A 26,885-nucleotide genomic window follows, 5' to 3' on the forward strand; every position below is an offset into this window, starting at 1 on the left:
AGAGTTGTAAATTTGCTCTCATGACCGATTCTGTTGAGGGGGGTTGAATAATTCTGGACTGTAGTAGTTGGTTCTTTATTCAATACTAGCTGTACTACCCGGCTTCGCCCGGGTTAATGACTGCTGTTAGCAAAATAGAATGTGTTAACAAAAATTTATTCTGCACACAAAAACCACAAAACAAATAGATAGAAATGTAATTATTAAAAGGCAAAAACTAAGCAAATAGAAGCATTTCACAACATATATTAGCTTTGTTATACTGAGAATGTCTTTGTTGCCTATATTAACCAATCAGAGCTCAGGTTAATTAACTGTAGCAAAATAGAAGCTGAGCTGTGATTGGTTGCTATTGGCAGCCTGATAAATCCCCAGCCAACAGGAAGCCCTCCCCCCTGGCAGTATATATTAGCTCACACATACACATAATAGACAGGTCATGTGACTGACAGCTGCCGTATTTCCTATATGGTACATTTGTTGCTCTTGTAGTTTGCTTATTAATCAGATTTTTATTTTTGAAGGACAATACCAGACTTGTGTGTGTTTTAGGGCGAGTTTTATGTGTCAAGTTGTGTGTGTTGAGTTGCGTGTGGCGACATGCATGTAGCGACTTTTGTGAGATGAGTTTTGTGTGGCGACATGCGTGTAGCAACATTTTGTGTGTTGAGTTGCATGTGACAGGTTAGTGTAGCAAGTTGTGTGCAGCAAGATTTGTGCATGGCGAGTTTTGCGCGTGGCGAGTTTTATGTGTGGTGCATTTTGAGTATGTGCAAGTTTTGTGTGAGGCAACTTTTGCATGTGGTGCAACTTTTGTACATGTGGCAATTTTTCTGTGTGTGCAAGTTTTGCATGAGGTGAGTTTTCCATGAGGTGAGTTTTGCACGTGTGGCGAGTTTTGCGTGAGCCTAGTTTTGCATATGGCGAGTTTTGCATGTAGCGAGTTTTGAGTGGTGACTTTTGTGTTTCGACTTTTATGTGGCGAGGTTGGTGTGTGTGTGTGGTGAAATGTGTGCTGAGGGTGGTATATGTGTTCAAGCACGTGGTAGTGTGTGGCGCATTTTGTGTTTGTGTTCATATCCCCGTGTGTGGTGAGTATCCCATGTCGGGGCCCCACCTTAGCAACTGTACGGTATATACTCTTTGTCGCCATCGCTCTCATTCTTTAAGTCCTCATTGTTCACATCTGGCAGCTGTCAATTTTCCTCCAACACTTTTCCCTTCACTTTTTCCCCATTATGTAGATAGGAGCAAAATTGTTTGGTGAATTGGAACGCGCGGGGTTAAAATTTCACCTCACAACATAGCCTATGACGCTCTCGGGGTCCAGACGTGTGACTGTGCAAAATTTTGTGGCTGTAGCTGCGACGGTACAGATGCCAATCCCGGACATACACACATACATACATACACACATTCAGCTTTATATATTAGATATACCTGTATGTAATCTCCTGTATATAGTATATACCTGTGTGTCATCTCACCTATATATAGTATATATCTGTGTGTCATCTCCTGTATATAGTATATACCTGTATGTCATCTCCTCCTATACATAGCATATACCTGTGTCATCTCCTCCTGTATATACTATATACCTGTAGGTAATCTGCTCCTGTATATAGTATATACCTGTGTGTCATCTCCTCCTGTATATAGTATATACCTGTATGTCATCTCCTCCTGTATGTAGTATGTACCTGTATGTCATCTCCTCCTCTATATAGTATATACCTGTGTGTCATCTCTCCTGTATATAGTATATATCTGTGTGTCATCTCCTCCTGTATATAGTATATACCTGTGTGTCATCTCCCCTGTAAATAGTATATACCTGTGTGTCATCTCCTGTATATAGTATATAGCTGTATGCCATCTCCTCCTGTATTAGCCCTCGTTCACACGTTATTTGGTCAGTATTTTTACCTCAGTATTTGTAAGCTAAAATGGCAGCCTGATAAATCCCCAGCCAACAGTAAGCCCACCCCCTGGCAGTATATATTAGCTCACACATACACATAATAGACTGGTCATGTGACTGACAGCTGCCGGATTCCTATATGGTACATTTGTTGCTCTTGTAGTTTGTCTGCTTATTAATCAGATTTTTATTTTTGAAGGATACCAGACTTGTGTGTGTTTTAGGGCGAGTTTCGTGTGTCAAGTTGTGTGTGTTGAGTTGCGTGTGGCGACATGCATGTAGGGACTTTTGTGAGATGAGTTTTGTGTGGCGACATGCGTGTAGCAACTTTTTGTGTGTCGAGTTGCATGTGACAGGTTAGTGTAGCAAGTTGTGTGCAGCAAGTTTTGCGCATGGCGAGTTTTGCGCGTGGCGAGTTTTATGTGTGGTGCCTTTTGAGTATGTGCAAGTTTTGTGTGAGGCAACTTTTGCATGTGTTGCAACTTTTGTGCATGTGGCAATTTTTCTGCGTGTGGCAATTTTTCTGCGTGTGCAAGTTTTGCGTGTGGCGAGTTTTGCACGTGTGGCGAGTTTTGCATGTGGAGAGTTTTGCGCGTGGCGAGTTTTGAGCGGCGACTTTTGTGTTTCTACTTTTATGTGGCGAGGTTGGTGTATGTGTGGTGAAATGTGCACTGAGGGTGGTATATGTGTTCGAGCACGTGGTAGTGTGTGGCGCATTTTGTGTGTGTGTTCATATCCCCGTGGTGGTGTGATTATCCCATGTTGGGGCCCCACCTTAGCAACTGTACAGTATATACTCTTTGGTGCCATCGCTGTCATTCTTTAAGTCCCCCTTGTTCACATCTGGCAGCTGTTAATTTGCCTCCAACACTTTTCCTTTCATTTTTTCCCCATTATGTAGATAGGGGCAAAATTGTTTGGTGACTTGGAAAGCGCGGGGTTAAAATTTCACCTCACAATATAGCTTTGACGCTCTCAGGGTCCAGACGTGTGACTGTGCAAAATTTTGTGCCTGTAGCTGCGACGCCTCCAACACTTTTCCTTTCACTTTTTCCCCATTATGTAGATAGGGGCAAAATTGTTTGGTGAATTGGAAAGCGCGGGGTTAAAATTTCACCTCACAACATAGCCTATGACGCTCTCGGGGTCCAGACGTGTGACTGTGCAAAATTTTGTGGCTGTAGCTGCTACGGTTCAGATGCCAATCCCGGACATACATACATACATACATACATACACACACACACACATTCAGCTTTATATATTAGATTGCTTACATTTTAATGATCACTACTCTTTAAGGTTAACTGCAGAGGTAGAACAGGTACTGCAGTTCGGGCCTTTATTTAACCCCTTCCCGCCGCAGCCCTTTCTCGTTTTTGTTTTTCACTCCCCTCCTTCCCAGAGCCATAACTTTTTTATTTTTCTGTCAATATGGTCATGTGAGGGCTTATTTTTTGCGGGACGAGTTGTACTTTTGAACGATACCATTGGTTTTACCATGTCTTGTACTAGAAAACGGGAAAAAAAATCCAAGTGCGGTGAAATTGCAAAAAAAGTGCTATCCCACACTTTTTAATTGGCTTTTTTTGCTAGCTTCACTAAATGCTAAAACTGACCTGCCATTATGATTCTCCAGGTCATTACGAGTTCATAGACACCTGTCACGCCGCTCCTGCCACCGCTTGCCGCGCCTTCTCATACTTACCCATCCTCGGCGTCCCGGTGCGGCTCCCCCTCTGCTGCGTCCCTCCTTCAGCGTCCGCTCCTGGCTCCTGCTGCTTGTCGAGTGCGCGTGCACGCCAGGTTCAGCTCTGCGCGGGAGCACTTCTGACCTTTCCCTGTACTTCCTGTTCTGGCCTCTCTACTATCCTGGAGGACCTTCACCCGGAGGTAATGCACAGCGCTCCTTCAAATACCGGTCTCTTCCTCTTCTATGATCCTATGATCATTTGTGCTTCAGGTGTTCTAGGCTGCCTACGTCTCTGTGCATTTCCTTGCCTTCTGACTCTAGGTTTTCTCCTCTTTTCTCCGCAGCTCGCGTCAGTCTCCGTGTCTCCGCAGTATCCTGCCAATCCCTGTTTCACCGCCACATCCTGCCGATCTCTGTTTCTCCGCAGTATCCTGATAGTCTCCGTCCCACCTCTGTATCCCGCCTGCTACACTGCCAGTCTAAGTCTCTCCGCGGCATCTCGCCAGTTTCCTTGTCTCTGCTGCAATCCTACCAGTCTCTGTGTCTCCGTTCTCCCTGTTGGTTCTTGTTTCTCCACCGTATTCCTTTTCCATCTTGGTCCTCCAGCTTCCGTGGCGATAGTCCCTCACGGGCCTGTCCCTAACGCTCCCTGTCCGTGGGGGGTTCATTGCCTACGGTCTAGAGGGTCCACTTTTCTTACACGTTCCGTGTCACAACACCTAACATGTCGATGTTATTTTTTATCTAAGTGGTGAAAAAAAATTCAAAACTTTGCTTAAAAAAAAAAAAAAAAAAAAAGCGCCATTTTCCGATACCCATACCGTCTCCATTTTTCGTGATCTGGGGTCGGGTGTGGACTTATTTTTTGCGTGCCGACCTGACGTTTTTAATGATACCACTTTTGTGCAGATACGTTCTTTTAATCGCCTGTTATTGCATTTTAATGCAATGTCACGGCGACCAAAAAAACGTAATTCTGGCGTTTCAAATTTTTTTCTCGCTATGCCGTTTAGCGATCAGGTTAATGCTTTTTTTTTTTTTTTTTAATTGATAGATCGGGCGATTCTGAACGCGGCGATACCAAATATGTGTAGGTTTGATTTTTTTTTTTTTTACATTTTGGTTGCTTGCAGGATGCGTTTTTTCCCCATAGACTAACATTAAGCGACGTATTGCGACGGATTGACACACGTCGCAACCGTCATGCGACGGTTGCGCCGTGTTGTGGCGGACCGTCGGCACAAAAAAACGCTACATGTAACATTTTTTGCCGCCGACGGTCCGCTTTTTCCGACCGCACATGCGCGGCCGGAACTCCACCTCCCCGCACCTCACAATGGGGCAGCGGATGCGCTGGAAAAATGCATCCGCTGCCCCCGTTGTGCGGCGTATACAACGCTAGCGTCGGTAACCTCGGCCGAGCCCGACGCTAGTGTGAAAGTAGCCTTATGCACATATAATATTTGCACAAAAAAAAAAAAATTTCCAGCTTCTGGTAACATTTTCAAAGTGATCTTTATTCCATCAAAAATCAATTAAACAAATATGGTGGACAGGAACAAGTGACGCGTTTCAAACACTTTTCTTTATAGCTTGATAAAGAACAACCGTGCTCGAAACGCATCCCCTGCTCCTGTCCACCATATTTTTTTAAAAAAATTTAATGGAATAAAGTGAAATAAAGATTACTCTGAAAATGTTACCAGAAGTTGGAACATTTTTTCATTTTGCAATTGCTACATGAGTGGTCGGCTCATGGTTCCGTGCATGATGGACTTAAAACTTCAACGGTGAGCTGGCATTATCCTTTTCTGTTTTCTACCCATGATCTTTGGAATGGAATCTTATCAAATACAAGCTCTGGAGGCAGATTCTCAGGGAGATCAGTGTCCGGCCCATAGATGTTAACAGCTCATTTACATTTAATGTGAATTTCTCTGTAATAAGACATCAGATTGCAGATCTCAAGGTATGATTTTATTTAGCTTATTAAGACCTACATGCCCATATACAGGTGCTTCTCACTAAATTAGAATATCAGCAAAAAAATTAATTTATTTCAGTTCTTCAATACAAAAAGTGACTCATATTATATAGAGTCATTACAAACAGAGTGATGTATTTCAAGTGTTTATTTCTGTTAATGTTGATGATTATGGCTTACAGCCAACGAAAACCCAAAAGTCATGATCTCAGTAAATTAGAATACTTTATAACACCAGCTTGAAAAAAAATGATTTTAACATCCGAAATGTCGGCCTACTGAAATGTATGTTCAGTAAATGCACTGAGTACTTGGTCGGGCAACTTTTGCATCAATTAGGCTACGTTCACATTTGCGGTCAGCGCCGCAGCGTCGGGCGCCGCAGCGGCGCCGCATGCGTCATGCGCCCCTATATTTAACATGGGGGCGCATGGACATGCGTTGTGCTGCGTTTTGCGCCGCATGGCCGCAAGCGTTGGACGCAAGAAACGCATCAAGTTGCATTTTTTTTGCGTCCAACTTTCGGCCAAAAAGGATGCATGCGGCGCAAAACGCAGCGTTTTAGCGTGCGTTTTGCCGTGTTTTTGTTTGCGTTGTGCGCTGCGGCGCCGACGCTGCGGCGCACAACGCAAATGTGAACGTAGCCTTACCGCATCAATGCTACATGGCAGTTTAACCTCCTAAATGATGCAATCGATCAATTCATTGTAAGGGGAAGATGTAGATTCTAAAATGGGGTCACTCATGAGGGGTTTCTGCTGTTCTGGCACCTCAGAGCCTCTGCCAATGTGACATGGCACCCTCAAACCATTCCAGCAAAATCTGAACTCCAATATGGCGCTTCTTCCCTTCTGAGGTATCTGTACAGAGAAACTGCAAAAATGAAAACAATTTGGGGCAAAAAACTTTATGCGGGAAAAAGAATTTGTTTCCACAGATCAACATTGTAAAATTATGTTCAGTACCTGAGGGTTTAAGGTGGGATCTAGTTTCCAAAATCTCACTTGTTTGGGCACATCTGTCCGAACAGACATGGTGTCCACTAATGATTCCAGCAAATTTTGCGTTCAAGAAGTTCCGAACCCTGCCATGCACCCTAACAGTGGATTTCCTCCCCATATGGGGTATTTGCACCCCATATTTTCTGCCATAAAGGCCCCTCAAAGTCTCTTCTAATGTAATGTGGTCCCAAAAAAAGAAAAAAAAAAATGGTTTTGTACATTTTGGGGGGGGGGGGAAAAATTTAAAAAAAAAAAATCATAAATTGCTTGTCAAATTTTAACCCGTATAACTTCCTAATAAAAAAAATGTTCCTTCAAAAATTATGCTGATGTAAAGTAGACATGTGGGAAATGTTATTCATGAACTATTTTGTGTGACACCACTCTCTGATTTAAGGGCATACAAATTAAAGTTTGCAAATTGGGAAAAGTTCCCACGCTCGAGTTCATATGAGGACATCCAGCAGGGGGCACATCACCGCGACTCAAGGTAACTACAGTACATTCCCCTGCATTACATTCATTCACAACATTTTACAGACAGGAGCAAAGGCATTAGCAGAGCTCCTGGCTGTAAAGTGATTAACCCCTTCAGATGGATTTACATTGTGGGACTGACTGAACGACGGAAGGTATGGGATCTTGTTGATTTTTTATTTTACCCTTTTTACAGGATGAGGGTCTTCAGGTGGATTACCAGTATAATAAAATATTAAAACACCCTGTGTCTTTATTTCATTAAAATACTTTTAAATAATGTGTGTTTTATTAACCATTTCGTACTATTGGATTAATAATGGATAGGTGACATAATTGACACCTCTCCATTATTAACCAGGCTTAATGTCTCCTTACAATAGCAAGGTGGCATTAACCCTTCATTACCCCATATCCCACCGCTACACGGGAGTGGGAAGAGAGTGGCCAAGTGCCAGAATAGGCGCATCTTCCAGATGTGCCTTTTCTGGGGTTGCTGGGGGCAGATGTTTTTAGCCAGGGGGGGGCCAATAACCATGGACCCTCGCTGGGCTATTAATATCTGTCATCAGTCACTGGCTTTACCACACTGGCGGAGAAAATTGCGCGGGAGCCCACGCCAATTTTTTCCGCAATTTAACCCTTTATTTTACAAGCTACAGTGCCCAAATTTTGCACATACACACTACTAACATTAGTAGTGTGGAATATGCAAAAAAAAAAAAAGGGATATGAGATGGTTTACTGTATGTAAACCATGTCTCATATCCTGTCGGGTTTGGGAAGGAGAAATAAAAAGCCGGCAATTGAATTACCGGCTTTTCTGCAATCTAGCGCTGAATTAAATATAAATACATATATACTGTATATATGTTTTAACGAACATTTGAGCACATAAATCCATTAGATGTCGGTATTACAAGCCTGCGAGAAAATCTCGCAGTACAGATGCCATACGGATTACATACAGAGGATGACATGCGCAAAATACGCTGCCACACCCTGCCTACGGATGATATACGGATCACTATTTGGGGAACATTTATTCGTATTACGGCAGTAAAATATGAACCGTATTTTCATACGCTGAGTGTGACGCCGGCCTGAGATTGATGATTTTATGCCTGCTCCCAGCTCCTGCAGATCAGCTCTTATTCATACACTGGAAGGAGATCTGCAGGACCCACAGATTCCGCTAAGCAGTGTGATGGAAGAGACATTCTGTCCTGTGCACAGTACATCTGACCCAGCCAGAAGTGATAAGACCCCTCTCCTGCAAGGTTCCATGTGTAAGACCCCTATTCATGACATCTCTTAAAAGGATAGCTCTTCAACATATCACAGTAGTGGAAAACCCCTCCAATATGTTCAAGGTACATCATGCAATTCATGACAATAGCAGGTGGTTGTGTTGTCGGAGCAGTCATTAGATGAACACGGAGAAGGAAACATTGTAATTCGGCATCAGATCAGTGAAGCCAGTCAGACATCGGGGTGACGTCCACCACACAAGCACTGCCAACCAGAGTATGAACATTTATGGAAAACACCACTGGTCTGCACCCTTTACTCTCGGCTGTAAAACCTCTATCCCATGGCAAATCCAGCGTGGGTACTGGTTCTCATGGAGAATGGACACAGTGTATGGCAATACCACCTGTAAAATGCCCTGCAGCGGAGGGCTGTCTTTTCCTATACACATATGCCCGAGCAATTCACTATTACATCACTTGAATCTGAGATATGAGCAACTTGGCTGTAAATACACGGAAAGTTCTGCTTCTGAGCAGAATAGAGGACGGCTTTCAGGTCGGATCCCTCAGTCGTGCAATCAGTGGCTCAGAACAATGTGCCCCATCCATCAATGCGAGTTATTCGGCAATACCTGGCTAGGCCGCAGCACAACACGGCAGGAGCACCAGCTGGAGTAAGGGGATTGACCAGGTCTCAATATGCAGATGATCCTAAATATTTGCAGTGAAAACCCCGTCAGTAGCTATGGATGGCTGTACAGCTTATTATGTTACCTGCAGATACAATGGTACCTGGCTATAAAGACGCTGCCTGCAACACATTTATTAGTGGCCATATAATGTGCACACATCATGTATGCGCTCATCCAGGCCTGCACTGCTATGCCGTGTCCCACCAGCAGTATATACAATGGCCGGTGACAATAGTGGGGGCTCACACACCATCTATATACAATGGCCGGTGACAATAGTGGGGGCTCACTCACCATCTATATACAATGGCCGGTGACAATAGTGGGGGCTCACACACCATCTATATACAATGGCCGGTGACAATAGTGGGGGCTCACTCACCATCTATATACAATGGCCGGTGACAATAGTGGGGGCTCACTCACCATCTATATACAATGGCCGGTGACAATAGTGGGGGCTCACTCACCATCTATATACAATGGCCGGTGACAATAGTGGGGGCTCACACACCATCTATATACAATGGCCGGTGACAATAGTGGGGGCTCACACACCATCTATATACAATGGCCGGTGACAATAGTGGGGGCTCACTCACCATCTATATACAATGGCCGGTGACAATAGTGGGGGCTCACTCACCATCTATATACAATGGCCGGTGACAATAGTGGGGGCTCACACACCATCTATATACAATGGCCGGTGACAATAGTGGGGGCTCACACACCATCTATATACAATGGCCGGTGACAATAGTGGGGGCTCACTCACCATCTATATACAATGGCCGGTGACAATAGTGGGGGCTCACTCACCATCTATATACAATGGCCGGTGACAATAGTGGGGGCTCACACACCATCTATATACAATGGCCGGTGACAATAGTGGGGGCTCACACACCATCTATATACAATGGCCGGTGACAATAGTGGGGGCTCACTCACCATCTATATACAATGGCCGGTGACAATAGTGGGGGCTCACTCACCATCTATATACAATGGCCGGTGACAATAGTGGGGACTCACCATCTATATACAATGGCCGGTGACAATAGTGGGGACTCACCATCTATATACAATGGCCGGTGACAATAGTGGGGACTCACCATCTATATACAATGGCCGGTGACAATAGTGGGGACTCACCATCTATATACAATGGCTGGTGACAATAGTGGGGACTCACCATCTATATACAATGGCTGGTGACAATAGTGGGGGCTCACTCACCATCTATATACAATGGCCGGTGACAATAGTGGGGGCTCACTCACCATCTATATACAATGGCCGGTGACAATAGTGGGGGCTCACTCACCATCTATATACAATGGCCGGTGACAATAGTGGGGGCTCACTCACCATCTATATACAATGGCCGGTGACAATAGTGGGGGCTCACTCACCATCTATATACAATGGCCTGTGACAATAGTGGGGGCTCACTCACCATCTATATACAATGGCCTGTGACAATAGTGGGGGCTCACCATCTATATACAATGGCCAGTGACAATAGTGGGGGCTCACTCACCATCTATATACAATGGCTGGTGACAATAGTGGGGACTCACCATCTATATACAATGGCCAGTGAGAATATTGGGGGCTCACTCACCATCTATATACAATGGCCGGTGACAATAGTGGGGACTCACCATCCCCAGACATGACAGATCAACTTCATTCAGACACAAAACATAGGAAAGAATAAGCCGCAGCATAACAGGCAAATCACAGGAAACTTTCATTTTCTACAACAAACTGCACCACTGCAGCCCAAGTAAAGGGATGGACTTAACCCATTAAACAAAACATTACAGGTAATTTTACAGAAATTAAATATACAGTACTGGCTCATTTTAATGGAAAATATTTAATTGTGCATGTAGGAATATAATAATCTCAGCATACCCGGGAAGAACACTGCAAGCGTGGGGGTTTTCAGTAAAAAGTGACATTTTTGGTGCAATTTTGTGCCAGATTTGCACTGACATCACTTTCCAATGCGCCTGGATGGGGCTCATAACAGCAGGAAATGCTTTGTGGGCAGAAAGTTACTACTTGGGAAAAAGGAAACAATGTTGGAGTATTTGTGTAAATAGAGGCCATCCATACAGTGGGCTACATGCTGCAGGTGCCGCCGGCTCAGATACACTGCGATACTCTGCAGCACATCACCCGGCCATTGTCATGGCACCCGTTATACCGGCCTCCCACACCGCGCACAGGGACCAGCCACGGATCACACTGACATGACTCGGGCGCCTCGGCCCCGCATACACAGATCAGCATCACCGCGTAAACAAAGGGCTGGCGGAACTTACTGGTGTGTTTCCAGCCATGGGCTCGGGAGATGCCGCCAGAGACTTGTCACATCGGAGCAGCCATCAGTAATGGGCAGCGGCTCGGGGAACTTCCAGCCTCATCACACACCGGCCCGGAAAGAGGTTCTGCAGCAGCCTGGGTGGAGCAGAGTGGCGGCTGCCAGCTGTGAGGGCTTTCTAGCAGCAGTGAGTGCCCGAAGGCAGCAGAGCAGACGGTGCAGCAGGCCTCGGATGGGGATGATGGAGAGCAGGGGGAGAGAAACCAGCAGCTGCCGGGCACCAGCTGCCCACCGCCCAGCACAGGCTGCCCACCGCCCAGCACAGGCTGCCCACCGCCCAGCACAGGCTGCCCACCGCCCAGCACAGGCTGCCCACCGCCCAGCACAGGCTGCCCACCGCCCAGCACAGGCTGCCCTCACATGGAATGCCCGCTATGGAGGCAGCCCAGCCCCGCCGCTCCCGTGTCACAGCAGTGCCCGGGCACACGGCGAGGAGGCCCCCGGGATGCGCCGCACTGAGGACCCTGCTGCTCGCTGCTTCCTCCCTTTTGTTCCTGCACCGTGCAGAGAGGAGCCAGCGCCAGTGACCATTACATGTCACCGGATTCTCCCGTGCCGTGTGTAGCAGACAATGCCGCACCTGCTCCACCACCAGTCCCTAATGTAGATCCATTAGTTGCGGAAGCGCAAGGTTACAGAACAGGAGATGCGCGATCATCGACCTCGTCCGCGTCTTGCCGAGCGCTTCTCCCCCTCCCACCTCACACACCGAGCCGTGCCGTCATCCCAAGCCTCCTAGCTCCACCCAACGACTGCTCTAACTGTCAGCCTTAGGTCAGCCCCTACAGTGTTCTCATTGGGCGGCAAAGAGACTCCGCCTACATTTGCCATTGGCTCTAAGGAGGAGGGCCTGTAGTATCACGGGAAATGTAGTCCATACAGGTTAGACGGCCTCTCTTCCTAGGACGTTTTGCTGGCTAACATAAACTACAAGTCCCAAGAGCAAACACCACAAGCCGGTGCGGTAAAGGCTCCGTTCCTCTTCTACGCTATTTTCTCCGTGGTACTGCGCAGGTCAGAAGAAGGAGTGTTGCCTCCTCCACGGATGTGGGAGGCGGGTGTGGAGTGTGCGGGGTACTTCTCAGGACTCGTGACGGGTGAGTTACGGGCCCTACTGTGGCACCCCACTGGTGGCATACTGTGGGCTTTTCCTATGTCAGTTAGCAATTACACGAGGGTGGTTCGAGCTTATACCCTGATGCAGGGTCTGGAGACTGGTGGGGTGGAACGTGGGGTGGGGTGGGACATGGGGTGGGGTGGGACATGTGAGCGGACAGAGCACAGTAACTTCTGGTCTGACATAGCTGGTGCTTAGTGTTAGAGGGATTGCTCAGGGCTTCAAAAATGCTAGGTGCATCAGAAACCCATCACTTTACTACAAGGCTCTGTTCACATCAGCATTATTGGATTCCTTAGAACCTGCAGTGGAGTGGGCGGGCAATGTAGCCCTGTGTGTGTGCGTGTGTGCGTGTGTGTGTGTGTGTGTGTGTGTGCGCGCGCATGTAACTCTAATAGGGCGTGGGTGGGTATGTGGCCTGGTGTGGGCGGGCATGTAACTAATTGGGCATGGGTGGGTATGTAGCTCTAATGGGGCGTGGGCGGGCATGTAGCCCGGTGTGAGTGGGGAGCGGTGTTGTATGTAGCTCTAATGGGACGTGGGTGGGCATGTAGTTCTAATGGGGCATGTAGCCCTGTGTGGGGAGGGGTGTGGGCATTTAGCTCCAATGGAGTGTGGGCGAGCATTTAGCTCTAATGGAGTGTGGGCGAGCATGTAGCTCTAGTGAGGGGTGTGTGGGCTTGTATTTCGCATTTCCGTGCAGTCGCCGCACATGTCAAATTGCCGCATGCGGACGCATCCACATAAAACACATGTCCCTGCGTACCCAATATTAAAGATAGGTACGCAGGGCAATGCAGGACGCATACAGAAGTAGGCGGAGCTTCAGGGAGTGAGTACGGAGCCCTCCTGAAGGCAAATGTGAAACCAGCCTTAGGCTGTGTGCACACGTTGCTGATTTTTCGCGTTTTTTTCGCGATAACGCTATAAAACCGCAAAAAAACAGCATACATTATGCATCCCATCATTTAGAATGAATTCCGCATGTTTTGTGCACATGATGCGTTTTTTTCCGCGAAAAAAACGCATCACGGTAAAAACGCAGCATGTTCATTAATTTTGCGTTTTTTTTGCAGATTTCCCACTATAAAATGCATTGGGAAATGTCCGGAAAAAAACGCGTCAAAACCGCGGCAAAAACGCTTGCAGATTTCTTGCAGAAAATTTCAGGTTTTTCTCAGGAATTTTCTGCAAGAAATCCTGACGTGTGCACATAGCCTAACCCTCATTGTGGAGTGTGTCAATGACTGCCTTCTGGACATCTGTCAAGTCAGCAGTCTGACCCTTGATTGTGGAGCCTACTGAAACAGACTAAGGGTGAGTTTCCACGGTCAGTAAACGCTGCGTGTTTGACGCTGCGCAGAGCTGCAGCGTCAAACACGCAGCGTCTAGATGTTCCAGCATAGTGGAGGGGATTTTAGGAAATCCCGTCTCCACTATGCGTGGAAACCCGCATCTGTCTTCCCTGCGACTCCGGACATGCTGCGCGTCTTTTCAGATCGCAGCATGTCCGTACACCTTGCGGGACGCATCGTCCCCGCAAGGCATATCACAGGGCGCTATGGGAGAGAGCGATGATCCCGGATGTGTACAGTTAACACATCCGGCATCATCGCGTCCCAGAAAGGGGGCGGGGCTTAGCGCCGAGCGGCTTCGCCGCTGCGGCGATACCGCTGGCCATCCTGACCATGGACACATACCCTAAGGGACCTTTTTAAACGCATAGGAAGCCTTTGCAGGTGTTTTTTTTTTTTTTGTTAATTTTTCTAATTTACTGAGATAATGACTTTTGGGTTTTCATTGGCTGTAAGCATTAACAGAACTAAGCACTTGAAACACATCACTCTGTTTTTAATGACTCTATATAATCTACTGTATGCAGAATTATTAGGCAAGTTGTACTTGGATCACATGATACTTTTTATACATGTTGTCCTACCCCAAGCTGTTCAGGCTTGACAGCCAACTACCAATTAAGTAAATCAGGTGATGTGCATCTCTGTAATGAGGAGGGGTGTTGTCTAATGACATCAAAACCCTATAAAAGGTGTGCTTAATTATTAGGCAACTTCCTTTCCTTTGGCAAAATGGGTCAAAAGAGAGATTTGGCTGCTCTGAAAAGTCCAAAATTGTGAGATGTCTTGCAGGGGGATGCAGCAGTGTTGAAATTGCCAAACTTTTGAAGCGTGATCACCGAACAATCAAGCGTTTCATGGCAAATAGCCAACAGGGTCGCAAGAAGCGTGTTGGGCAAAAAAGGTGCAGAATAACTGCCCATGAATTGAGGAAAATGAAGCGTGAAGCTGCCATTTGCCACCAGTTTTGCCATATTTCAGAGCTGCAACATTACTGGAACAACAAAAAGCACAAGGTGTGCGATACTCAGGGACATGGCCAAGGTAAGGAAGGCTGAAAAACTACTACCTTTGTACAAGAAACATTAGATAAAACGTCAAGACTGGGCCAAGAAATATCTTAAGACTGACTTTTCAAAGGTTTTATGGACAGATGAAATGAGAATGACTCTTGATGGGCCAGATGGATGGGCCAGAGGCTGGATCAGTAAAGGGCAGAGAGCTCCACTCCGACTCAGACGCCAGCAAGGTGGAGGTGGGGTTCTGGTATGGGCTGGTATCATCAAAGATGAACTTGTGGGACCTTTTCGAGTAGAGAATGGAGTGAAGCTCAACTCCTAGACCCACTGCCAATTTCTTGAAGACAACTTCTTCAAGCAGTGGTACAGGAAGAAGTCGGTATCGTTCAAGAAAAACATGATTTTCATGTAGGACAATCCTCCATCACAAGCCTCCAACTACTCCACAGCTTGGCTGGCCAGTAAAGGTCTCAAAGAAGAAAAAATAATGACATGGCCCCCTTGTTCAACTGATCTGAACCCCATAGAGAACCTGTGGTCCCTCATAAAATGTGAGATCTACAGGGATGGAAAACAGTCCACCTCTTGGAACAGTGTCTGGGAGGCTGTGGTGGCTGCTGCACGCAATGTTGGTCGTAAACAGATCAAGCAACTGACAGAATCTTTGGATGGAAGGCTGCTAGTGTCATCATAAAGAAAGAGGGCTATATTGGTCACTAATTTTTTGGGGTTTTGTTTTTGCATGTCAGAAATGTTTATTTAATTTTGTACAGTTATATTGGTTTACCTGGAGAAAATAAACAAGTGAGATGGGAATATTTTTGGTTTTTATTAAGTAGCCTAATAATTCTGCACAGTAATAGTTATCTGCACAAACAGATATCCTCCCGATAGCCAAATGTAAAAAAAAAAAAAAAAAAAAACCTCCAACTTCCAAAAATATTAAGCTTTTGATATTTGAGTCTTTTGGGTTGATTGAGAACATTTGTTGATCAATAATAAAAATAATCCTCTAAAATACAACTTGCCTAATAATTCTGCACACAGTGTATATTAGTTTCACATATTGAAGAACTGAAATAAATTAACTTTTTGCTGATATTCTAATTTTGTGAGAAGCACCTGTAGTAGTAATAATAATAATAATTTTTATTTATATAGCGCCAACACATTCCGCAGCACTTTACAATTAAGCGGGGACATGTACAGACAATAAATTCAGTACAAGTTAAGACAATTTAAACAGTGACATTAGGAGTGAGGTCCCTGCTCGCAAGCTTACAATCTACAAGGAAGCGGGGGGACACAATAGGTGACAGGTTCCCTTTACGGCTATTTCCCTTTGTCTGTGTTCTGTGGGGTTACACCATATTTTGGCGCACGTAAGATCTAAATTGAATATCTCTGTCGTTGATAAGTTTTTCTGATAGATGTATTGCCTTGTATACTGTATAATATTTATTAAAAATACATTATTTTGTAATTCTTTGTGGATTATATGCCCCATGTTTTCTGTTTTAATGTCAGTTAGAAGTTCCTTTGGCTATAGCCTGCAACAGTCCTATTAGGCACTGAGATCTCATCTCCCAAGATCTTGGTGCTGAGATCTCCATCTATGTATGCGCCACCCCCTGCCGGCAGCCATTTTCCCGGAGTCCAGTCCACTGCTTAGGAAACCATGTAACTGCGGGGACTCTGGGCTTTCACAAGATGTCGACAGAGCCCCCCACAGGACTGAACACCCCCTCGTCCCAGCCTGCTGCCGGTAAGGTAGATCTGTATTATAAGACGCACCCCCATTTTCCCCCCAAATTTGGTGGGGAAAAAAGTGTCTTATAATCCTAAAAATACGGAACGTCATGGCCGGGAAGTACTTCCCGAGCTATGCAGTGTATATACACGTCATGGTGATCGCCCGCACACAGAAGGGTGCGCCACCAGGTGTCAGCTAACGCTGACAGCTGACACCCAGCACTCCGTGCCAGGAGCAGTGCACCAATGCTGGCACTTTAACCCGCTAAATGCTGTGATCGATATTGATTGTAGCATTTAGCAGGAAGAGGGAGCCAGCCCTCTGACGTCATTGCGAGGGGCCGATCATTGCCATGGTGGCCCGATGTCGTTATCCGGGTCACCAGAGCTAGCAAACATGCTAGATCATACGCAGAGCATGATCTAGCAAGTTTGTCATTGCAGCGCTGACAGTTTGTAAACCATAGCAAAGCAATTTTACCCTTCGCCATGACAGCACCCACTGGAGAGATAGGGATCCGCCCCAAGGAACAGGAAACCTACAGAGACATAAAAGGGGGCGGTCCCCCTCTCCTCCTTTCCTGTTCCCAGGGGACAGGATCTCTGGATTCTCCGAGCTACAGCATACCTGGGCAAGAAGCATTCGCCTGTGCGGTTTCCGCGAGAACGGCAGGGGATGCAGTCCAGAAGCAGCGTCGGGGGAGACTCCGCTAGACGGTTCCCCCCTCGTCTGGCCGGCATGTGGAACGCCTGGTCCGGGGAGGCCGCTCGGTTCCACGAGGCAACGCGGCAGAGGTGCGGCCCTGAAGGAGCTCCAGACGCGGACCGACAGGTATGACGTCCGGGATCTGAGGCACAGCTGCAGCGGCAGCCGGCACACCGCTCCATAGCGCAGGCCGGGCAAGATGACGGCCGAGCGTGCGTGGTAGCGGTGAAAAAGATCCCCATACTGCCCCGGGCGGGTGAGCACTTCCGGGTCACCCACACAGCGGTGAGGAAAAGCGCGGTTTCGCGCATGCGCAGTACACCGCTGTGGGGTATGTAAAAAAAAAAAAAAAAAAAAAAAAAAAGCTGACCGGATCTTGGCCTATAAAAAGGGGATAGTTGCAAACGCACATGTCGTCCCCAGGCAAGACAGTGGACCCAGCAGGTGAGCCAGCCAGCAGAAGGTCCTCAGATGCCAGCCACAGGAGCGAGACCAAGGATTCAAGATCCAGAAAGTCGCAACCTCCTATTTCGGTACCGTACAGCTTCACTGGGTGAGTGTAATTCCCCTCTGCCTATAAAGCTGACACACTTTTCCACAAATGTCTTATTCACCCAGGCCAAAAGGAGAGAAAAATCTAAACACAAACAGTGTGCGTTATGTGACGAGCCTCTCCCAGATTCCCACCCCAAAAAACTCTGCAATCAATGTATGACTGAAACAATGCAGAGTCCATCTATGTCGGTCACAGATATACGGGCCATAATTAGAGAAGAATTACAGGCCATCTCACAAACCAGTACCCCCCAAAAAAAAATCCGGTAAAGAAAAGGCAGTATCCAGCTCTGAGTCCGAGGAGGAAGGCGTTATCCACTCAGACTCCTCGCAGGCATCATCCTCTTCCTCGACACAATCGGACATTGAGGGTCGAGCTTGTTTTCCCCTTGATGGGGTGGACAACCTAGTAAAATCCATCAGGAATACAATAGGTTGTGAGGATGCAAAAGACGACCAAACTGCACAAGACATCATGTTTGCAGGATTGGCAGAGAGGAAGAGAAGAGCATTCCCAGTAATTCCTGCGGTTAAGGCACTGATAAAGAGGGAGTGGGAGAAACAGGACCAGAGAGGTTTTCTCCCGTCAGCCTCCAAAAGGAAGTACCCCTTTAATGATGAGGAGTTAATTTCATGGACAAAAATTCCTAAGGTGGACGCTGCAGTCGCCTCCACTTCAAAACAGTCAGCTCTACCAGTCGAGGATGCGGGCCTACTTTCTGATCCTCTAGATCGGAAGGCAGAATCGTCACTAAAACGATCATGGGAAGCTTCCACGGGCATATTTAAGCCATCAATTGCCAGCACGTGCACAGCTAGATCCATGCTTGTTTGGATTGATCAGCTGGATCAACAGATCGAACAGGGGGTCTCCAGACAAAAATTGCGGGATGCGATACCACTAATTAGAGGTGCAGCAGCATTCATGGCCGATGCTTCAGCTGACTCTCTTCGCCTTGCAGCAAGATCAGCGGGTCTGATTAACAATGCCAGACGTGCGTTATGGATGAAGAGCTGGAAGGGGGATACGCAGTCAAAGGCTAAGATCTGTGCTATTCCATGTGAGGGTGAGTTTTTGTTTGGGAAAGCATTAGACGAGATCCTCAAAAAAGCGAAGGAGAGGAAAAAAGCCTTCCCTGACCCCTCAATTCCTTTCTATAGGAAGACCTTTAGGAAGAGGCCGTTCGGGAAAAGAACACAAAATGAAAGATCGTCACGATGGGCCACAAGAGAGGGAAAACAGGGTGGCACTATGTTTAAAGGCCCCCCCTTCCGTAGGGACAATAAATTCTAAAACACCAGACACCCCAGTAGGGGGTAGGTTAAAATTTTTCTTTCCCCAATGGCGAAAAATCAAGTCAAGTTCCTGGGTGCTAAATATTATTAAGGAAGGAATGAAGATAGAATTCCTCCAAATTCCCCATGACTCTTTTATTTTAACAGCCCTTTCCTCACCAGTGCAACAGAAGGCCCTTGAACTGGAAATTCGAAGTCTCATAGTTAAAAATGTTTTAGTTAGGGTGCCAAAGGGACAAGAGGGTAGAGGGTTCTACTCTCCGTTATTTTTAATCCCTAAACCCGATGGTTCATTTCGAACAATTATAAATCTTAGAAAACTCAATACGTTTATTAAAAATTATACGTTTAAAATGGAGTCTATTAGATCGGCCATTAAGCTCCTTTTTCCAAATTGTAAAATGGGCGGCATTGATTTAAAAGATGCCTACTACCATCTCCCTATCCATAGCAGGTATCAAAAATACTTAAGAGTGGCAGTAACTCTTGAGGGGGAGATTCATCATTTCCAGTATACAGCCATGCCCTTTGGTCTCTCCACGGCACCTAGGATCTTCACGAAGGTAATGTTAGAAGTAATGGCCTACCTTCGCCAGAGAGACACCTTAATCATTCCCTACTTAGATGATTTTTTAGTTGTAGGGAATTCGTCCCTTCAGTGTGCGGAACGATTAGCTGACACTGTCTCGTCCTTAGAAAACCTGGGCTGGATCGTCAACTATAAAAAATCCAGACTCATCCCACTTTCTCTTCAGACATTTTTAGGGTTCAATCTAGATTCCATAAAACAAAAATGTCTACTTCCCCAAGAAAAAATATCTCTTATAGAGGGTAAAGTAATGGCGGCCATTCACAAACCTCAAATGTCCCTGAGGGCAGGAATGTCCTTGCTAGGATCCCTTTCCTCCTGTACTCCAGCCGTTCAGTGGGCACAACTTCATACCCGAACGTTGCAACACCAGATACTTCGGGAACAGAGAATTTCTGGGGCACCTTGAATCAAAAATAACTTTATCCGAGAAAGTCTTATCCTCCTTAGTGTGGTGGCTAGATAAAAACAACCTAGCAGGGGGTGTCCCTTGGGTAATATCACCATCCCACACGATAACTACGGACGCTAGTCCCCACGGGTGGGGCGCACACATGGGAGATAGATTCTGCCAGGGAACCTGGGATAAAAATGAGGATTTATATTCATCAAACCTGAAAGAATTGAATGCGGTAAACTATGCACTGCGTCAATTTCTTCCACAGCTACGAGGAAGCCACGTCAGAATCTGTTCAGACAACACTACGACAGTGGCGTATTTAAACAAACAAGGCGGCACAAGATCAGACGCTCTAATGTCTTCCGCAAACAGTACCTTAATCCTGGCCGAAAAGCATCTGTTGTCCCTTTCGGCAGTCCACTTCAAAGGAGAGAACAATCAACAAGCAGACTTTCTAAGTCGACACACTCTTCATCAAGGAGAATGGTGTCTCAATCCTCACATTTTCCACAAAATAACATTGTTATGGGGCAAGCCCCAAATAGACCTGTTCGCTACAGAACAGAACAAACAAGTCCAGAAATTCGCATCTCGGTCCCGTGCAGATCACCCGGACATTCTAGATGCTCTTCAACCACCCTGGCGATTCAAGCTAGCGTATGCTTTCCCTCCGATAATTCTGCTTCCACAAGTAATACGGAAGATCAGGGAAGAACAGGCCAGGATAATACTGATAGCACCATTCTGGCCCAAGAGACCATGGTTCTCGTGCCTGCGGTCAATGTCGGTGACGGATCCTTGGGTCCTTCCCTCAATCCCAAACCTTCTCTCTCAGGGACCTTTCTTCCACCGTCAGGTGGACAGCTTCCACCTGACGGCCTGGAATTTGAAAGGCAGATATTAAATTCCAGGGGGTTTTCAAAAGGCCTAATTGATACACTCCTGCTTAGCAGGAAACGATCTACAACAAAAATTTACACCAAAATATGGAAGAAGTTTTCTTCAGTTCCATACTAGTTCAAACCCCTCTGAAGTCCCAATTAAATCTATACTAGAATTTCTACAGAAAGGGAAAGAGTTAGGTCTGTCGGTTAACACACTAAAGGTCCAGGTGTCCGCTCTGGGTGCCCTCTATGGCCATAATATTGCTGGTAATAAATGGGTATCCCGCTTCATCACGGCCTGTGAACGAGTTACTCCTGTCCACATACCTAGGGTAGCTCCTTGGGATCTAAATCTAGTCTTAGACTCTCTAACAGAATTTCCGTTTGAGCCTATAGACACAGCATCTTTGAAACACTTGTCGCTAAAAACAGCCTTCTTGGTAGCCTTAACATTGGCTAGAAGAGTCAGCGACATTCAGGCCTTGTCGATAGATCAACCTTACCTTCTCACATTTCATGACAGACTAATCTTAAAACCAGACCCCTTATACCTTCCTAAGGTAGCAGGGAAGTTCCACAGGTCACAAGAGATACATCTTCCTACTTTCTTTAAAGACCCCTCTACTCCTGAAGAACAAAAATTCCATACTCTAGACGTCAGGAGAGTAGTTTTGCAATATATTGAGAAAACTAGTAGTTGGAGGCAGAGTAGGGCTCTGTTCATATCCTTCCAGGGCAAAAAGAAAGGATATGGAGTCACAAGAGCAACAATATCCAGGTGGATAAGAGACGCCATCCGGTTGGCCTATTCCATGAAAAATGAAGAACCTCTGGAGGGTATCAAAGCTCATTCCACCAGAGCCATGGCTTCTTCCTGGGCCGAAAAAGGGAACGTGCCAATCGAGGATATATGTAAGGCTGCAACTTGGTTGGCTCCTTCCACTTTCTATAATCACTACAGGCTTGACCTGTCTTCCGACTCTGACCTACACTTTGGCAGGACTATCCTCAGCACGGTGGTCCCCCCCCTAGGTGTTGGTCTCTGGAAATCTCTCCAGTGGGTGCTGTCATGGCGAAGGGTAAATAGCCGGATTACTTACGGTAATGCTCTTTTAATGAGTCCATGACAGCACCCAGTCACATCCCTCCCTAATAAAAGCCAATGTAATTACTTCTATGAAGTTTATATTCTGATGATACATTGTAATGGTTGACTAACACTGGCGGTCCTCCGGGTACTCTGAAATTAAACTGAGGAGGAGAGGGGGACCGCCCCCTTTTATGTCTCTGTAGGTTTCCTGTTCCTTGGGGCGGATCCCTATCTCTCCAGTGGGTGCTGTCATGGACTCATTAAAAGAGCATTACCGTAAGTAATCCGGCTATTTGTCATGAAAGTCGCATAGTGGGACAAAGTAAAAAAAAAAAAAAAAAAATCACAAAATAAAGTAAAAATATATTATGCCCATAAATATTTTTCTGGAAAATAAGTACATATTTTCTGTCGCCGTGTCCGGAATGACCTGACCTATAAAACTGTCTCACTAATTAACCCCTTTAGTGAACAAAAAAAAAATACAGCTTAGGCTAAAACTATCATCATACCGTAGAATAAAAAGTGGAATGAAAGGGGATCAAAAAGGTGGATCTAAATAAAAATGGTATCTCTGAAAACGTCATCTTGTCCCTCTAAAAACAAGTCACCGTATAGCTCCATCAGCAGAAAAATAAGCTATAAGTTAAGCTGTCAGAATAAAGAGGTGCAAAAATAATTAATTTGGTTTTTCTAAAATTGTTTTTTTGTGTAAAAGCACCAAAACACACAAAAAATTGTATAACTGTGTTATCGCTGTTATTGTACTGACCTGAATAATAAAGCTGCCTCATCAATTTTACCACATGCGGAACATCATAAAGAAAAAAATCCTGAATTTATGGTTTTTGTTCATTCTGCCTCACAAAAATCGGAATTTAAGGGTATCAAAATGTCATGTGTCCGAAAATGGTATCAATAAACAGTCAACTCGTCCTTCAAAAGACAAGCTCTAACATGACACTCAGCTGAAATATAGAAAAATTAGAGGACTCTAAATAGGACGATGCAAAATCTAGTGTGTGACAGCAGCCAAACCTTTAAAAAAAAAAAAACCTACAGAAATCTGGGAACGCTGTAATCACACCGATCCGAAGAATAAACTTGCCTAATCACTTAGACCACATGAGAAACTGCTTAAGAAATAAGTAAAACCAATTCTTGACCTGCTGTTGATTAGTTCATTCTTCCTCCCAAAGATCGCAGTAAGGCTCAGCTCACATCCTGTGCTCTACGCTGAGTTCTTACATCGGAGTTTCCTTGAAATTTTCTGAAATACTTGATTCCGACGGAATCCCCGACGGAAGATTCCCTATGATGAGGCAGATGGAGGCCCTGTGGACGCTGTCTGGCCTATGATCCGGTGTTGTCTTTTTTTTTTTTTTTAAGGCTTGCATTAAAGTGCCATCAGCAACAGTTTTGTACACCTCTGGGGAAAAAAAGGTAAACTAAACAGAGGCCAGAGTCCAAAGTAACTCTCCTGCCTCAGTATAGAGAATGGTTCCATGGGGGGTTTCATCTAAATCATGTCACTTAGATTTAGATGGAATCCCCAAACTAAGTGCTCAGCGTAGAATACAGGATACATGTTATCCCAAACATTATGTAAAATGTCCCCAAAAGCTTCAAAGTAATCCACAAAGAAAAGCTAGTCCACAGTCAGGTCCATTATTGGAAGTATAGGGGGCTTCCAAGTTACTAGTAGTACAAAGTCTCTGGAAAAGAGAAATGGCTCCTCGCCCCCTCAAAGTATATTTTGGCAAATCCTGTGCTTACAAATGCCCCCCTCCTTTCAGAGCACCACAGTGCATAAACGACACATTTAGAGTCCATGTGTGGCATTTCTGTAGCTATGACAGCCTGCCTAATTTACTGGTGCATGAGCTGGGCACAATGTTCTGGGCACTACAATTTCCACTTGGCAACATCCACTTCTGCTTGTTTCTGAAATACACTCATGGAGTCAAAATTGTCTCTACACCTGTAGATAAATTCCCAAAGAGTATAATTTCCAAAATGGGCTCACTTGAGAGGAGATTCTGCTCTTCTCGCACTTAGGGGCTCTGTATATGGAGTCCGCAAACTATTCTAGGAAAAGCTGTGCCCCAAGAGGAAATGGCTCTGTCACTCCTGAGTCTCTCTGTATGGCAATGTAGTATTGTACAGCCACATACGGGGTAATTCTACATTCAGCAGAAATTGTGGGGCACATTTTTGGTGCCATTTTTACCCATTTCCCAGTATGAAAATTCGCCACTGGCACCCTGTGCTCTTCACAGATGAAAGCATGTTCACACTGAGCACATGTGACAGACGTGACAGAGTCTGGAGACGCCGTGGAGAGAGATCTGCTAACTGCAACATCCTTCAGCATGACCGGTTTGGCACTGGGTCAGTAATGGTGTGGGGTGGCATTTCTTTGAAGGGCCGCACAGCCCTTCATGTGCTTGCCAGAGGTAGCCTGACTGCCATTAGGTACCGAGATGAGATCCTCAGACCCCTTGTGAGACCATATGCTGGTGCGGTTGGCCCTGGGTCCTCCTAATGCAGGACAATGCCAGACCTCATGTGGCTGGAGTGTCAGCAGTTCCTGCAAGATGAAGGCATTGAAGCTATGGACTGGCCCTCCTCAACAGGAGCATGCCCAGGCGTTGTAGGAAGGTCATACAGGCACGTGGAGACCACACACACGCTGCTGAGCATCATTTCCTTGTCTTGAGGCATTTCCACTGAAGTTGGGTCAGCTTGTAACTTCATTTTCCACTTTGATTTTGAGCATCTTTCCAACTCCAGACCTCCATGGGATATTAGTTATTTACGTTGATAATTAGTGATGAGCGAGTGTACTCGTTGCTCGGGTTTTCCCGAGCACGTTCGGGTGGTCTCCGAGTGTTTGACTGCTCGGAGATAAAGTTTTCATCGCCTCAGCAGCATGATTTACAGCTAGGAGCCTGCTTGATTACATGTGGGGATTACCTAGCAACCAGGCAAACCCCACATGTACTCAGCCTGGCTAATAGCTGTAAATCATTCAGCTGAGGTGATGAAAATGAAATCTCTGAACACGAACAAATACTCGGGTTTTATTGTTCTCCACACATTCCACTATGCAATGAATAAAGATTTACAACTTTAATATTTCATTCAGTGATATCTAGGATGTGGGATTTTAGTGTGCCCTTTATTTATTTATTTATTTATTTATTTATTTTTGAGCAGTGTATTTTTCGAGTACGCCGAAGACACTTGGTTAGCACCTGAGCATGCTCGGCTAACACCTTATCAGAGCACATTCGCTTTATCACTAGAGGCAAGTCCTGCAAGCGGTGGTCCTTCCTTAACCCTGCTTTTCTCCTGGTTACCACTATACACTTGTTATCTTCCGGTAATTTTTGACCGGACCTAATAAAGTCTTGAGTTTTAGCTAATTTAAGTGTTTTAATTGAATAATTTTTGCAGTATTATATTGTATGTGAACCTGGTTGTTTATAAACAAATGGAAAGAAAAACTTACTTTTTTTTTTTTTTGTCAAAACATTTGACATGGCTTTATTGGAATATTTATGCATATTGCATATTTGCACATACAAAAATGATTCATCCAACTGTAAACTATAACTAATAATAATGTATGTGTAAATCTGCATGGACCAAAAGGACCTAAATAAATTGATAAATAGTAGTAGATGTAATATATAGTCCAAAATGAGATTATAGCTCCTTTATTTTACTCATAAAATGGCTGGAGATCACTATAAAAGGCTATCGGTCATTTTTGACCAAAGAGTACAAGTGTATAAAAAATTGTGGAGCAAAAAGTAAACATAAAAAAATATATATAAAAATACGCATAGTAAGAACCCCTCAAATGAGGAAAAGTCAATCAACCACAAGTTTCAGAACCGCATCTTGAATTTTTTTTTTTAAATATTAAAGTTCAAAATCGGTTGTTTTTGACCGAAGACAACAGCAGGGTTAAGGGATTCCTCTGTAATCTGTCCATGGTGCTGTTTTGGGGGAAGAATAATTACTACCTGGTAATTGGATTTTCCAGACCCACTTCATTAAAAAAAAAAAGTATAGATATATATGGGGGAAAATGGTGGTAAATATGCAAGAGTATATCTATATTGCCAAACAAGTAAATATTTGTCTATTAAATGAACTGAAGAGTACCTTTCATGAGCTCTAATCCACTGAAGCGTAGAGAGGGTCTGCCTTTTAAAGCCATAGGTTTCCTGTCCTTGGGACCGGATCCTCTTTCTCCTTGATTCTGTCGTGGGTCTAGAAAATCCAATTACCGGTTAGTAATAATCCTTCCCATGGGTGCAAGTTGCACTTTCTGGATTATCTATCAGTCATGGCATAAAATCTTGATATACTGGAAATGTCTCAAATGGTAAAACCCCTCTAAGTTTTATTGCAGCCTTAAGAGCGACTCAAATTGATAATGTGGCCCTCTGCTCTAGAACATATGCCACACATTATTTGTAAGGTGCGTAACTTGACTTAGGACATAGACTTGGCACATGAGATTCAAATACTTAATTTTTCCACGTTAGCTTGCAAATTCTGAACATCTTCTATAGAATACACTATACTGCTTGGTGTCCTCTGCAAAAATAGAAACTATTATTTTTGTCTTCTAGATCATTAACCTCTCCACGCCAAAGCCTATTTTCACCTTCCTGACCAGGCCA

At 45.2% G+C, this 26,885-nt stretch overlaps 2 protein-coding genes across 4 annotated transcripts in view; one reads left to right on the forward strand and one right to left on the reverse strand.

Moving 5' to 3' along the window:
• The window catches only part of ARID4B (AT-rich interaction domain 4B), a 367,662-nt gene extending 355,986 nt beyond the window's left edge, over positions 1-11,676 (reverse strand). The window contains exon 1 of the mRNA XM_077289130.1: positions 11,364-11,676. The gene's annotated coding sequence lies outside the window, so the exon portion shown is untranslated. The remainder of the gene's footprint in view (positions 1-11,363) is intronic.
• A 532-nt stretch (positions 11,677-12,208) lies between these two features.
• GGPS1 (geranylgeranyl diphosphate synthase 1) overlaps positions 12,209-26,885 on the forward strand; it is a 37,106-nt gene continuing 22,429 nt past the window's right edge. Inside the window, exon 1 of one of the 3 annotated variants that reach the window (XM_077289133.1) lies at positions 12,209-12,519. The gene's annotated coding sequence lies outside the window, so the exon portion shown is untranslated. Of the gene's footprint in view, positions 12,520-23,610; positions 23,629-26,885 lie in introns of those variants that run through there. The other 2 variants (XM_077289132.1, XM_077289131.1) reach the window with 2 other exon arrangements.

Source organism: Ranitomeya variabilis, chromosome 2, assembly GCF_051348905.1.
Source record: "Ranitomeya variabilis isolate aRanVar5 chromosome 2, aRanVar5.hap1, whole genome shotgun sequence".
Lineage (NCBI taxonomy): Eukaryota > Metazoa > Chordata > Amphibia > Anura > Dendrobatidae > Ranitomeya > Ranitomeya variabilis.